Consider the following 15,424-nt stretch of genomic DNA (forward strand, 5'->3'; position numbering starts at 1 on the left):
CCAGTTTTAATATTTGGAGTCGAAGCCGAACCCCTGAGGGCCGCGGAGAGGTGGGAGCCAACACAACATATTCCCTTACATCTGCCATCTGCCATGTAAACACGTTGCAGCTCCAACGCCACCGAGACAAACTGCTGTACGCTCGCGGTGACTCGGACTTAGCGGACGCTTTTATCCAAAGCCTGATCTCACAAAATTTCTTGAAATGAGCACAACCTCTTAAAATACGACCCAGGTTCAACTCCCAACTCATGACAACAAGTTTTCATTTACTGAAGCAAAACCTGTAGCAGAGATGAATTTCCCTGCAGGCAGAAATAAAGTATCCTGGTCCATGTTAGTGCCTTGCTCTAGCTGCCGAGCTGCACGGGGAGTTGAACCCCAAACGCTCCTGTCCGCCAGCAAGGCATGAAGACGGTGAGTGAGAAACCGAGTTGGAGGGTAACTGGCGGTTTTGGCCAAATCCTGTCATCAGTCATTTCTCCTGGTGACGCACAGAACAGAACAGCTCATCACCGCTGACCGGTGAAAACCTCGTACCTCCAAAATGTCAACTTCTCAGGAACTAACTTGTTTTCAGCTTGACCACCATGACTTTCAGAGTTTATCCAACGGATTTTGAAAGAACATCAGACCAACAGCCCCTAGAGGAGCATGTAATACTAACTGAAGTTAAAACAAGACTGGAGTTAAGAGGTTTTGGCAGGACAGCGGCTCTAAATTGTCTCCTCCATCGTCTCTTGAACTTCAAACGTTCAGGAATATGACTCTGCATATGAACTTTCCATAAATCACACACAAAGCCAGATGAGTGATGTTAACCAGACTAAATTGCTCTGAAGACAAACATTTAAAAAAATATTCATCATGACCGAATGTGGTCGGGAATAGGCTCAGCATGATTCCTGCGCTCACACGAGAGCCGGAGAACAAAGCTGAGGAGGAACCGCAGAGTCCGGATCCTCCGCAGAGCCGGACCGACGCCTGGCGAGGAGCGCCGGGTCCCGCCGGGTCCCGCCGGGTCCCGCCGGGCGGAGGGGCAGCGGCACCGGGGGAGCGGCAAGATAAATACTCAGAGTTTGGGTTTGGGTTTGGAGGATTGTTCTGTCAGATGGAGAAAACAGCTGGATGACCTCAGAGAAACTGGAAGACGGGACTTTTGGGGAAGAAAATAAAAGGGAGAGAAGAGAGAAGAGACAATGCTGCTGAGGAGAGAGCAGATGATTCATGTTTTCTTTTTCCACGACTTTTTAAATAAATGATGCAGCAGTTTTATATGAGACTGTAAACTGATGAGTTAATTCAGGATATGACAGTGAAATACTAATAAAACCACTACTACAACTACTTCTAATACTAGTACTACTACTGCTACTATTACTGCTACTATTACTGCTACTACTACTGCTACTACTACTGCTACTGCTACTGCTACTACTGCTACTACTACTATTACTACTACTATTACTACTACAACTACTACTAATACTACTGCTACTACTGCTACTACTACTATTACTACTACAACTACTACTAATACTGCTACTACTACTGCTACTACTACTGCTACTACTGCTACTACTACTGCTACTACTACTATTACCACTACTACTACTACTACTACTGCTACTACTACTGCTACTACTACTATCACTACTACTACTACTACTACTACTACTGCTACTACTGCTACTACTACTATTACTACTATTACTACTACTACTACTGCTACTACTACTATTACTACTACTACTACTACTACTGCTACTACTACTGCTACTACTACTACTATTACTACTACTACTACTACTACTACTATTACTACTACTGCTACTATTACTGCTACTGCATGTGTGGTTATTCCAAATTCTGCAGTTTGTGTTGTTGTACCTTGGCAGCAAGATGAGGAGTTTGTGAGTAAAGGAGACTAAGGGTAAACAACAGCAGAATATACCAGGAACAGCGATTGCGGCGGCCATCTTGGCCCCGTGCCACCAGTTTCACCCTGTTGTGAACCGATCGCAGCAGGAAGTGAGTCGGACAGTCAACACAATCTGTCGCCGTCCCGCAGCGAGTTAATTCACTTCAGTACACATGAAAACAAGCTCTGCCGTTTACAACCGCATTTTACAACACAGTGCAGCTGTGCTGTACAGCTACAGGGCGATCTCATGTCAGATTCCTACTTATAGTTGCAAAAAGCAAAATTTTGTGTGATATTGTACAAGTAGTTTGATGGTGGACAGTCAGGGTGTGGAGGTCGGAGGTCGGGGGGGCGGATGGTTCAACTCCCAACTCATGACAACAAGTTTTCATTTACTGAACTGTGAGCAAAACCTGAAGCTAACCTGAAGCTAACTGTTTCAGCTGCTGAACTGAAGCCAAACCTGAACCCAAGCTGTCATGAGTAGGTATATTATGAATCATGACTTTTTCGTAAAATATCATACAAACACGCAGACAGTTAATATACTTTGCCTTTAGGTTCACAGGACAAGATACTGATCCCACCGGGGAGAAAAGACTGAAGGGCTTAACTCATCTTTCCCACTCTGATTCTGCTGAGGAGCTTACATCTACAATCCTTAAAATCCTGTCAGGTGATCATCCCGCAGCCCACCTGTCTGCTGCTCAGGTCTGGCTCCCCGCAGCCGGCCGGTTCAAGCCGCTGTCGCTCTGTGAGGGCGAACAGAGAAACGTTCGCCCGTAAAAACAGAGTGAAACTTTTATAGGAAGGTCGTCCCGCGCTGTTAACCCGACTCCCTCCTCCGCCCGCCGCCTCCCGTCTCGCTGAACTCACTGTAAGTCATTATGAGTACGAGCATCTGCTAAATGACTGAAACTCAACATAAATGGAACGTTAATTGTCTCCATGCGACGGATGTGCAGCACTTAAAGAGAACATTAAAAAAAAAAAAAAACACCACATTAAGACGAAGATTTGTGCTGCAATACGTCCATTTTTTTTCTTCTAAATGAGCAAAAGTTTCTCCACTGCTGCAAGGGCATTGTTAAGAGTGAGCCGACATTCCTGGCATGACACACCCCCCCCTACCACCCCTCCACACACACACACACACACACACACACACACACACATACACACATACACACATCACCCTGCACCCAAAACAGAAGGTCTGGCCTGCTGTAACACCCTGGCCTCCCGGAGCCGCCTCCTCCCTCTGTCTCCGGGCCGCAGGGTTTAAAAATACCCACATTATCTGCTGCGAGGAGCTGAGACTCCCAGCAGCAAGACAAAGACTGTGGAAATGCCAAACCTGATGTGAAGTCTGATTAAAAAAAAAAAGAAGAAACAAACTCTTCCATTCAAGGGGGAGCTGCTGAAAACTTGTCGCCTCATTTCTTGTAAATCAGAGTCAGGATTGTTGGGCTCACCTGTAGATCAGGCAGGGTCAGGGGTCAGGGGTCACCGCTGGGGTCATCACGCCCCTCGCCGTCCGTCCCGCAGCCCAGCGCTCGCTCCCTCTGTCAGTCTGAAACACAAGCCAGCCATCCACACTTATATACAGCCAAGAGAGAGAGAGGGAGAGAGAGAGAGAGAGAGGGAGAGAGAGCGTTTCCTGTCAGGGAGGAGAGAGCGTCACCATGCTGGAGCTCGACACCACAACACAGCGATTAGAGAGCAGACAGGGAGGGGGACGAGAGACACAGAGACACAGAGAGAGAGAGAGAGAGAGAGAGAAGGAGAGAGAGAGAGAAGGAGAGAGAGAGAGAGTTTTAAATCCCATAGACTTTGCTGAGCGCCTCAGTCTGATCCTCTCTGGACTCAGCCAGCAGAAGGAAAGTCTCACACTCATCCACTTCAATCAACATTAGGCAGGCAGACGCTCTGCATGTAGGTGTGTGAGTGTGTGTGTGTGTGTGTTTGTGTGTGTGCATGTGTGTGTGTGTGTTTGTGTGTGATCCACCTCCTCGTCCCATGCATGAACTCCATGGTGTCTATTCTGTTTTAAAATGTCTTAAAATATTACCTGTAAATGTTGATTTTAGTACATTTCATTTTTGTCAGCCTATATTAGAAAGTTGGCTGCTCTGTATCCAACTTTAGTTTTGGGACGACTCGTTTTAACCCCTCGCACCCTCATTTCCCCTTAAATTTCCCCTTAAGTAGCTTCAAACTGATTTTTTTTTTTCGCCGCATACATATTCTGTATCTGCTTGCTTATTTTGAGTGAAATATTGAAATCCAAGATGGCTTTTTTTTTATTGCTGTGCCTTTACATCAAATGAAAAAAAAGATCATCATCATCATCATCATCATCAATCATTTTATTCACATTTCCCTGTAATTCAGTCGGACACTTGATGCTGTCACAGCTGATGTCGATTTGCTGTGTAGTTTGACCGGTCTGATGACCTCAGCTCATCTCAAACACAGCGTAGCTCCTCCCTCTGCTGCAAATTATTGTATGATGTCATCTGGTGACTTCTGGTGACTTTCTGAGCAGCCAATAGCTGCTGTCCTTGGAAAACAGTCGGCAACACTGCCGGTGCCACTGAGCTGCACAGGTTTTCTTTGTTTGTAGCATGCTTGGCTGCATGCTAGTTGAATTTTTGCTGGTATATTGATTTCTGAGCATGTTAATATTTTTGTCTCTTTTTGTTTGTATGCTAGCTGACATGTTTGCTTGTAGCATGGTGGCTCTGGGTGAAAAGAAAGGATTTATGATTATGTTTAAGACAGCAGTTATATACTGTATTATACGACAGTACAGAAGTGATTCACTGTTCTCAGATCTTGGTGTAGTTGTTTGCTACTACTGCTAGACCAGAATGCAATGCAGTATCAAGACAGGCTGGGGTTTGAATACAAGGCGACACTCGAGAGTTACTATCACTATCACTATCACTATCGTTACGTCCCTCTCCTCCACGAAAAACCAACGGCTGTCGACAAGTCCAGGCGAGCTGACCGGAGGTTGTCGTTAAATAAAAGTAAATCACTCACTGCAGCAGAAGCAGACGAGGCAGGCTGAGGGAAAGTGGGCTTAGCAAAACAGTAAATAGGGATGGGCATTTCAAGCAAAAATACTATTCGATATTCACTGGGAACTATTCGACCATTCTTCGAAGATCACCCCCCCCCCTCCCCGTAAATGTTAGCTAGGTAGCTAGCTAAGGTAACTAGCTAGGTAGCTAGCTAAGCCAGCTACCTAGTCCGGCTAAATAGCTATGGCTTGATTAGCCCCGAACCGCTCAGGACCGGTTCGGGGCTAATCAAGCCATAGCTATTTACTACTAGCAAGCTATATAGGCGGACGTTAGCATACAACTAGCTAGCTAAGCCAGCTACCTAGTCCGATTAGCCCCGATAGAGGCGCCGGTAAAACCAAGGGAAAATATACTTTTTAAGACAAGACGATAGTCGCATAAACTATTGATTTTTTATAATTTAATGACTATTCGAAAATTCGAAAATCATGACCCATCCCTAACAGTAAATGACTCTTCATCACTAAATAACTGCTGGATGTGCTGAACATCACAGACTGATAACAGATAACAGATAAATAACAGTAGAAGAAGAATAGAGGAGTTCTCCTTTAAGTTGGTTGACTTGTACAGCCTGGATCCAGCCTCTATATTTTAGAAATATTGAATGGCAAACTTATGATTGTTCTTCCAAGATGGATATACAGCGATTTGAACTGGAACTCTTCTCACAGTTTTCCATCTCCATGTCTCTTAATTCGATCTCTCGGTCGGTCTCTCAGTGTGTCACTGTGCTGATTAAACGACATGACATGGCAACCGAGCTCAGATTCCAGTGGTAAACCGCACAGATTTACCACCAGAAGACAAAAGTCACAGAATAAATATGAGTCCTTCTGGGACCGTAGCAGTAAAATATACACATGGATTTTCCTTGTTTCTGTGCGTCTCTCGGTGAGTAAATATGTCGTCCAGATAAAACAGCAGGAACAAACACAGCAGCACGGTTTATACTTCGGTGTAAATGTCTGATGTGACGGCAGAGAGCGGATCCCCCGACTGAAGAAGTGACTCATGCTGCTGCCTTCAGTGAAACTCTCCATGCAATACTCCTGTAGTTATAAAATATTCACATCTTACAGGATGTAATCATCTGGGTTTTGACTTCAATATGGATATTAATGTAATTTTTCAGTTTTTTCTTCTCACAGGCAAATTTACATTAAGCGTGGCTCCATGAAGTGAGATATAAATGTTTTATGTGTCGCTCTTGAGGGAATTTACTGTAAATGTCGATAAAGAAAGGACATAAATAATAAAACAAAGCATAGAAGAGCAACACATAGAAAGAATGAACAAATCACACACTGTAAAGATGTGCGTGTGTGTGTGTGTGTGTGTGTGTGTGTGTGTGCAGCCTCTCTCCTGGATAATTACTAACACAATATCTTCCTCCAGCTGTTGGATTTCCTCCTCAGATCTTCTCTCTGATCTCTTCAGGTTTTCTCTAATTTGCTTCTTGAACTTTCCTTCCAATTTCATTTTCTCTCCAAACAAAAACACACTCAGCCTCTCAGCTGCTGCAGAGCCGGCCAATCGGGACGGGCTGAGGCCGTGGCCGGGACGTTTTGACAGCCAATGGGACGCTCTGCCAGCGGTGACTGACATGGGTGGTAATTACATGCTTTGAATTCATGTGTAGGAGTAATGTGAGACGGTGTTGTTTGGAGCGTTTGGTTTGTGTTTTCTGAGTCGCTCTGAACAAATCTGTGCATTTAGTTTGGGACGACACACATTTTAACCCTTTACACCCTCACTTCCCCTTAAATTTCCCCTTAAGCAGCTTCAAAGATAGAAATAACATTGTTTTTCATCACACAAACCCAAGATGGCTTTGTTGTTGTTTTTTTTACATCAAATGAAAGAAATCTAGATGTCTTGTGCATCATTTTCTACACATTTCCCTGTAATTCAGCCTGACATGTTTGGTATCTTTGGAAACGTTGGGATCTGGACTAGAATGTAAAATAAAGTTCTGTGGGTCTGAACAAAGTTCGACAGCACAACATGCGTCTGTAACGATGATCCCACCGCAGCGGAGGGGGGCGGACGAGGTTTCAACCTTTATTTATCCAGGGAAAGTCAGCTGAGCTCCATTCTGCCTCATATTCATGCAGTTTCATATATTCAACCAGCCTGCTGCTGCGGGATCTGAGCGGCTTCCCTGCAGCGGTCGGGGGTTCGCTGCCTTGCTCAGAGGCTCCTGGACAGCAGCTTCCAGACTCTCCTTCTAGCTGAAAGCATCTCAAACTAATCCTGAATAAGATGAATTCTTTATCTTCCCTGTTCAGCTGATATTCCACATTTTTTAAAGATTTTTTTTTTGGGCACTTTTGCCTTTTTTCAACAGGGGGGGGGGGGGGGTGACATGTGACAAAGGTCCTGGGTCAAAGGTCCTGGGTCAGATTCAACCCAGTGATCCTCCAGGACGCCGCTGATGTTCCACATTTTGATGATGATGGGTTTAAAGGTTTGGAGCGTTTGGAGTTCAGCCTCCATCGATGAGCTGAAGACGATGCTGCTGTCAGACTGAAGGCCTGTTCCTCCTCCTCACTTGCACACACACACACACACAAACGCAAACGCACACACACACGCACAAAGTCCACGCACACACATACGTATACACAAAAACACACAAACATTGACATAAACAGAAGCACGCACACAGGAAAACACAAAAATGCAAAGCACACAAATATAAACATTAACATGCTCAGACAATTACATGCTCCCTCTCTCTCTCTCACACACACACACACACACACACACACACCGGCAGGGGGATTTCATAATAGCCCCCCCCCCCCCCCCCCCCCCCCCCACAGCCAAAGTGGGTCTGCTATGTGGAAACCACATTCCCACAGTGGGAGGGGAGGGTGGGATTCTTCTGGCCCGGCGTTCAGACCCAGATCCAGATCCAGGCTTTGGACTGCAGATTCGTTACCGCCGCCTAGGATGAAAGACCACCGCCCCCCCTCCCCCCTCCCCCCTCTGCCCCCCTCCCCCCTCTGCCCCCCGTCCCTCCGCCTCCTCGGAAAATGCTGGCGTCCCCGGGCGAGGTGGTCGAGGAACATATGGGATCTGTTATGATTAATATGTCTCCCTGTTTCCAGAGGAGCGGCCGGACGGGACGGAGCCTCCTGGGAGCTTACTGCTGTGTTTCAGTGAGGAAGTGATGGGACTGGAACAAGCTTCCACTGAATGAATATGATGTGAGGAGTTTCATGAGAAAATTACATTTGATTTTAATCTGAAAAATGTGGCAGCTACTGCTACAGAACGACTGGAGAGTTAACACAACGGAAAATCACTGAATTTATTAGTTAAAGGCAGAGGAAAGTGAAATCTGTGATTTGTCCGTTATTAAAATAATCTGAAAATAATTCACGATGCTTCCTCACAGAGGTGGGGACTCGAGTCACATGAGACTTGACTTGGGTTCTGGTGACTTGGGACTTGACTCTGACTTGTACTTTGACGACTTGAAAAGGTTTCTAAAGTCTTGACTTGAGATCTTGTGTTTGTGTAAATGACTTAGATTGAAAGTGATGAGATTTGTTCCAGCGGACGACTGAATTTAAATTCTGTTTTCTGAATTTGTATGGAATGATTGAATTTATTGAAGTTGAAACTGATTATAGAAATCAAACTCATGATGCTCTTACCAAGTTTTTATCCTATTAAAACCATATTGCATTGAAAAGTCCTAGATATTTAGTTTTCTTTAAGATATTAAATTGATACTGGACTCTTGATTTGTTCTGACTTGACTTGCTGTTCTACATTTAGACTTGAGACTTGACATTAATGACTTGGACTTGACTTGGACTTGACTTGGTAATCTACATTTAGACTTGGGACTTGACTTGAGACTTGTGCCTCAAGACTTGAGACGGACTAAGAGCAATTAAAAGTGAACGTTTGACCACAAAAAAAGTCATCACAGCATTCAAGATGATATAATCAGTTGTGTTTGAAATCAGGTATCTTTTGTGGAGAGGCAGCTCCCTCTTTTTGAACTGAAACTGACGACAACAGCAGCTTCTGGTCAGATCTCCAACATTACCAGCAGCGAGGGTAAACAGGTCAGAGGTCAGAGGTCAGAGCACCCCGACAAAAGATGGAACAATTCTTCTCCTGGTGACAGAGGAGACAGAGGAACAGCAGCAGGCAGAGAGGGGAAAGGATTTCTGAGCATGCAGGCAAGAACAGATCAAAATCTCAGAGAAAACCGAGCTAACCATGGAGACATTTTGTCATGAGAGGAACTGCTGAGGTTTGGTTCGACCAAAACACCAGAAACCACCGGACTGGAAGCCGATCCAGAAACTGGTTTCTACTCTATTAGACTCATTCCTCTGCAGCAGTCGGTCACATGTGAAGCTGACTGGAGCCTCTTTACCCAGTAAGACTATTCTTCTTCTACTGTTATGTTACTGTTAGTGATGAAGTGTCATTTACTGTTCTGGTGAACCTACTTTCCCTCAACCTGCCTCGTCTGCTTCTACTGCAGTTAGTGATTTACTACGTTTCCCAGAATGCCTTTCGATATCCCCCAGAGAAGAGGGGTAGTCAGCTTTATGTTTAGATGGAGAGAGAGAAAGCTATAGAGATAGTAAGAGCAAGAGAGTGAGAGTCGCTTCCTCAACCCCAGCCTGTCTCTCTGCTGCAGTGCATTCTGGTCTCTCTCCTGCTCCTGCAGTGCATTCTGGTCTCTCTCCTGCTCCTGTGGTGGAGAAACTGGTCTCTCTCCTGCTCCTGTGGTGGAGAAACTGGTCTCTCTCCTCTTCTACGATGGATTTCTCCCTGTATGATTGTTGAACGTCTCTCGGTGCAAAATGGCGGCTCTAGAAAGAAGCCCTCGCTCTTTGATTCTGAGGGACTGACACCAAAACCTGACGTTTACCGCTGATGTTTTACATCCTGAAACATTTTCTCATATCAAACTCCACTGGAGCTGCTGGAAACATCTGGAGGTGACGTCACCTCGTCTACGATTGGCCGGTTATCCACCAAGAAGAAAAATACAACTAACTACTGAATGAACCCAGAGATAAAAAGAACATCAGTAGCTGTTTTCAACAGAGCTATAGAGTTTTTCTCTGGACCAGCTGGGAAAATCGGCAGGGAAAGTGAACGAGGAACACTCTCCCTCCCTCAGCATGTCGACCTGTCGTTGATCTCAGTCTTCTTCTGCTGGCAGCTGAGGGTGAAGCGCCTTGCTCAAGGGAACCTCGGTAGTTACTGAGTGAAGAGAAGCATCTGTGACTTCCCCTGCCGGTCCAGTCCAGCAGCAGGTCTGTCTCAGAGTCCATCCTGCTTTCTCATAACGCTCTCACTGTTTGTCCTCATACAGGAACAGGAGCGTTATCTTAAGCTGGAGTATTATGTGAAAACAAAATTCCATGTCTTGTTTAAAAAAGCAACTTCATACCTTTTCTCCCTGTCACCTTTCATCTGATCATGACATCATTCCCTACGTCATTTCTTTTACTTTGGGATTGAACAGGCATAATAACCGGAGGTGATACTGAGAAACAAATCAAAACGAATGAACGCTCAAAGATATGAAGACCGACCGGCCCGATGATCCTGCAGCAGATCAAATGTTGTTCTGTTTAGTTTAGTTTAGTTTATTACTTTATTTGACAGGGACAGTGCATATTAATAACATTTCTGAAAATATGCCAGAGTTAGCCAAAAAGGCTAATTTTCATCTGTAGTCCGGCAATAGTTGAAAGCAAAAACGTTAAGAATAAAAACATTGGAAATACAATCAACGATAAAAACAGTGAAAAATATGCAGATACAAACAGAGCCTGCACTACATAGAGACAAGAAAGACAGCTCTTATAACACAAAATCAACAATAGCATGACAACAATCAACAAATCAACAAATAGCATGACGACACAATGTTAGTTCTGGTGAAGTGTGGATATTATGTACAGAGCCTATAATAAGCAAGAGCAGCTCTTACACTAAGCATAATAATGACAAATAAGACAACAAACAACACGAAACACGAAAATCCACTTCTGGATCCTAAAGTGTTGCACCCAAAGGCTCTCAGTCCCTAAAATGTCTTTGCACGGTATTGTTGAATTGTTTTGTGCGTCTCTCTTCCTAGATATGGCGTCCATCGTAGAATGGGCATTTCTCCTATAATATTGGCTATAATATTTACTCGTTGCCGCCAGAAAGAAAGAAATACAGCCAGCAGCAGATTACATGACAGAATAATTATTACTTCTCCTATGGCAAGTAACTCTTGGAAAGCTCTCTCCATCTGTGATCTTGTCCCCCCCCACACACACACATACGTATTTGCATAACAGCCGTTAATGGAAACACACCAGATTCAAATTTTAAGATTGTCGATTTTTCAAAAGTTCATTTAGAATTTGGAAAACGTGAATGGAAACGTCACAACTGTCATACTCTCTGATGAAGGCTTTGCAATGGGCCGAAACATCAATGACCTTTCTAACTATGACTTTTTAAAAGTTGAGTAAATAAAGTTGTTTTTACTAAGAGGAAGAGTTACACCTCTTCAGGGTTTTCATGATCTGGAAATGGGAATATGATGTCACACCGCCGCGGCTCTGACCTTCACCTCGCTCTCGTCCAAATGTAATCTTGGTGATCGAGGAATTGAAGTTTGTGATCCATGAACCGCACTTCAGAACGTGAAGCGTAAACATCGTGAGCTTCCATCTGGTGAACTTTAGAAGCGACCTCCTACAGCCGACTGTGGTTTCCCTTCAAAAAACTGACTTTCACAAGCTGTCGGCTGCCAGTTTTCCCCTCACTGATGTTATTGTTGTTGGTGCCATCTTCGCCCACCGGCCTTATTTTGCATTTTCTGAGTTTCTGAAGGCCTTGGCCCTCAGGCTGGAGCTTCAGAGAGCTGTACTGTTGATGTGGGATCTGGATCTGAGAGGCGGGCGGGATTCAAGATCAACACGGCGACTCCGAGCGGCTGAGCAGCGGCCAGCTCCGTGTTTTTACTGGAGAGGATTCTTCCACTTACACTCTGATGAACCCACAGTCCCGTGAAACGCCTCCTACCTCGGAAAAAATGTCTCTCTTAATACATGAGAGTTAATCTTTTGTTGAGTCTTAAAATGTTTTTCATAAACCGAGTGAAAACGCTGCCAGGTTCACTTGTTTCAGGATAATAATTTGCATTGGAAACAAGTGAAACGATCTGAAGGAACAACTGAGTAGTGAGCATATCCCTGCTGGCACGCTTTTGCTTATTTTTCTTACATGAATTGAAAGTTTCCATGGTCATTTTTTTTTGTAGAGTGGCTCTCGTGACTCTTGGGCCTTGAAACCTGTTACAATCCATTCAGAAAGTTTCAAAAATTCAAGGACATCAGTGAGAAAATGCATATCAGAAACATTTAGCAGATATGAGGTTTTCATCTGACAGCAGAGGTGTGTCTGTTTTATGAAAGCTTACAGTGTTTTTACTTGTATCCATTACAAAAAACACACTGACATTTTTCTTAAATCAATCATTGTAGTGAATGATGTGACTGTTAGGTAGAAAAGTAATAATCTGTCATTTCCCTCTACTTCTCTGTCCTGCTCCTCTCTCACTCTCTCTCGCTCTCTTTCTCTCAGGAGTGATCCAGCCTCTATCAGTTCATAAATCTTCTCCTCTGTCTGTCCTGCCGCACAGGAAGTGATGCGTTTTATGTTCCCGCTTTGTTTGGAATCAACAGAAGAAGAAGAACTGGGTAGTTAGCATGGCTGAATCCAAATGTCCGGACATCGGCGGACTTGCAGGCTTGCAGGCTTTAGGGCTCGCTCCTGTGAAGTCCAGGAGGGTTTAGGGCCGTCCAGTGTCAGAACTGATCAAGTCTGTAAGGCTCTCATGTGGACCTGTGGGGCGCTCCATGCAGACTTCCAGCGAGGCCGCTACCTTGCAGACTTCTCCGGCAATATTTCCCATCATTCATTGCACGACAGCTGTAACACGTCAGCTGACACAAAGGCAGATGTCAAACATGACGGGAAACAGGCAGAGGGTTTTCCTGTGTGAGTTATTAACATCTACTGATATGATGAAGCAGATATTCAGCCAGCATTGACTGTAATCAGCCTGTAATGACTGATGGACTCTGCTCTGCACCCTTCAGTAATCAATTGTTTAACGTTGATTTTGCGTCGGTGGTATCCACGGCAACGAGCGAGGGGAGAAGACAGACAACAGGCGTCTTGTCTTGCAGACTGAAGCCACTTCTCTTACAGGAACTTTGTCGAAGCTTCTCTTCTCTTCAGGTCGACTCCATCTTCAGTGCCAGGAGCAAATTATGTGTTTTCCATCTTTGCTTCAGGAAGTCGAGCTAATTCTCTGTCTGAGGAGGAGGGAGGAGGGGGGATGACGTAATGCTGGATCTTCAGTTGCAGGTATTTAGACCTCGTTAAGGGTTTGTGTACGAGGGCCGACAAATATTTAGCTCCTGCCTCTCGCCGCCTGTAATTATCTCCAGCAGATGAACCTGATAGTTAAACCACAGAGAGACGGACTGATGAGCAGCTGCACCATCACACAGGCTGGAAAACCTCTCCTCTGATGTCACCCTCTCTACCTTTCAGCTGTACCTAAAGCACACAGCTGAAAGCTCACCCTCCCTCACCCTGTAGTAAATCACAAACAGCAGTAGAGGTAGACGAGGCAGGTTGAGGGAAAGTGAGTTCACCAAAAACCAACATTTCATCGCTAAATAAGAACATCACAGACTGAAGAGCTCCAACAGTGGAAGAGGATCTGAAGGAGTTTTCCTTTCATCTGATCATGAGAATACTGCAATTAATCAATTAAATCATGGGTTATACAATCACCATAATCTAATAGTGTTGTTTTGATAAAGGCTGTTAACATTTCTAATATTAGTTGCATTATTGGCGGTTTGTTTAGACACTGAAGCTGCTCGCTCACTGCCTGCCTGAACTGTAAATAAGCACATCAGAGTTTATCAGACTTTATGCATCAGTTCCTTACAAAAAAGTCAATGAATTCCTGTGAATTCATGTGCTTTTTGGACACGCTGGTGTTCATACATGAACGTGTGAATCATCTCTGCATGTGAAATTAAGTTTTCACATATTGACATGTCTAATGGCAGGTGAAAATGTGAAAAAAAAAAAAAGGTTCAAAAACTCTTCATCTAGAAATTTAAATTTTTACATCTGAAGTAAAAACTGTCACGTGACGTCAGAATACAACGTGAGAAAAACAAATTTCACTGTGGGTGTTCGCATGACTTTATTGTTCTGGTTCATGTCCCAGCTGTGTAGAATAACACAGATACTGCATGCTGGTGTGTGTGTGTGTGTGTGTTGATGTGAACAGAGCCGTGTTGGATGAAGCAGAGCCTGACGTTCAGCTGAACGTCTTTGACTGATTTCTGTTTCTCCACTTCAGCTAATTTCAGAGAAAACTCACAAATCACGTTGTTGTTCTTCCAGGAGGAAACGCTTGTTGTTTCCATGAACTGAAGAGTTTGTTTCCACAGGGAGAAACAGATCCAGCGTCTACAAACTAACACCGACTTCCTCACTGCCTGACGACACAACATGAAAGTGGATCATGGTGATTTGTTAAGGAATAGAAGGTAACTTAAGTCCTTGGTTGACAAAATTACAGTTCTTTGGTTTCTCTATATTTTAGGGGTTTTGCATGATGAACTTCAGATATTTATTTTCCAAAATGGATATATAGTGTTTTGGAAAATGAACTCTCTGAATGTGGTCATGTAGAAAGTGTTGAAGAAAACAAATTCAAGAGATTTCTGTTTACATTTTAAAACCAAACACGTTATTTTCTAGTGTGAATATCGCCTGCAACATAATTTTCTCCTTTCTCACTTTCTCAGATCAGGGATCTTATTTCTGTTTGGTGGAAAAAAAAACTGAAGATGTAATTCAGAAGTGTGAATTTGAGAATCTGATGCCTGTTTACTTCCTCAGCTGTCAGTCATCACAATCCCATAATAACACTGAGCTGACAGTGACACGCCGTCAAGATGATTCACTGCATCGAGCCAAGTCAGCTTTAATTCTAACTGCATGATTTATGCCAAGCCAGATTTAATTATGAAGCACTTATAAAGTACATGAGAACAGATGAAAACAGATAAAAGATAAAGATAAAAACAAGACAGAACAAGCACATCACAGTTACTTTGTCAACATTTGAATTATGACATTAAACTTTACTGATTGTGGACAGAATACAATGAAACTCAGAAGTGATAAAACAGAGAAAAAAATACAAAATTGTGCAAGTGAGATTTAAAAAAAAACACCCAAACTCCATCTCATATCATATTGCCTTGGTGAGTCAGCGGATCAGTCAGCGCTGAGCAGGATGGCGAGGCTGCTGACCTTT

Source organism: Centroberyx gerrardi, chromosome 4 (genome assembly GCF_048128805.1).
Source record: "Centroberyx gerrardi isolate f3 chromosome 4, fCenGer3.hap1.cur.20231027, whole genome shotgun sequence".
Classification (NCBI taxonomy): domain Eukaryota; kingdom Metazoa; phylum Chordata; class Actinopteri; order Beryciformes; family Berycidae; genus Centroberyx; species Centroberyx gerrardi.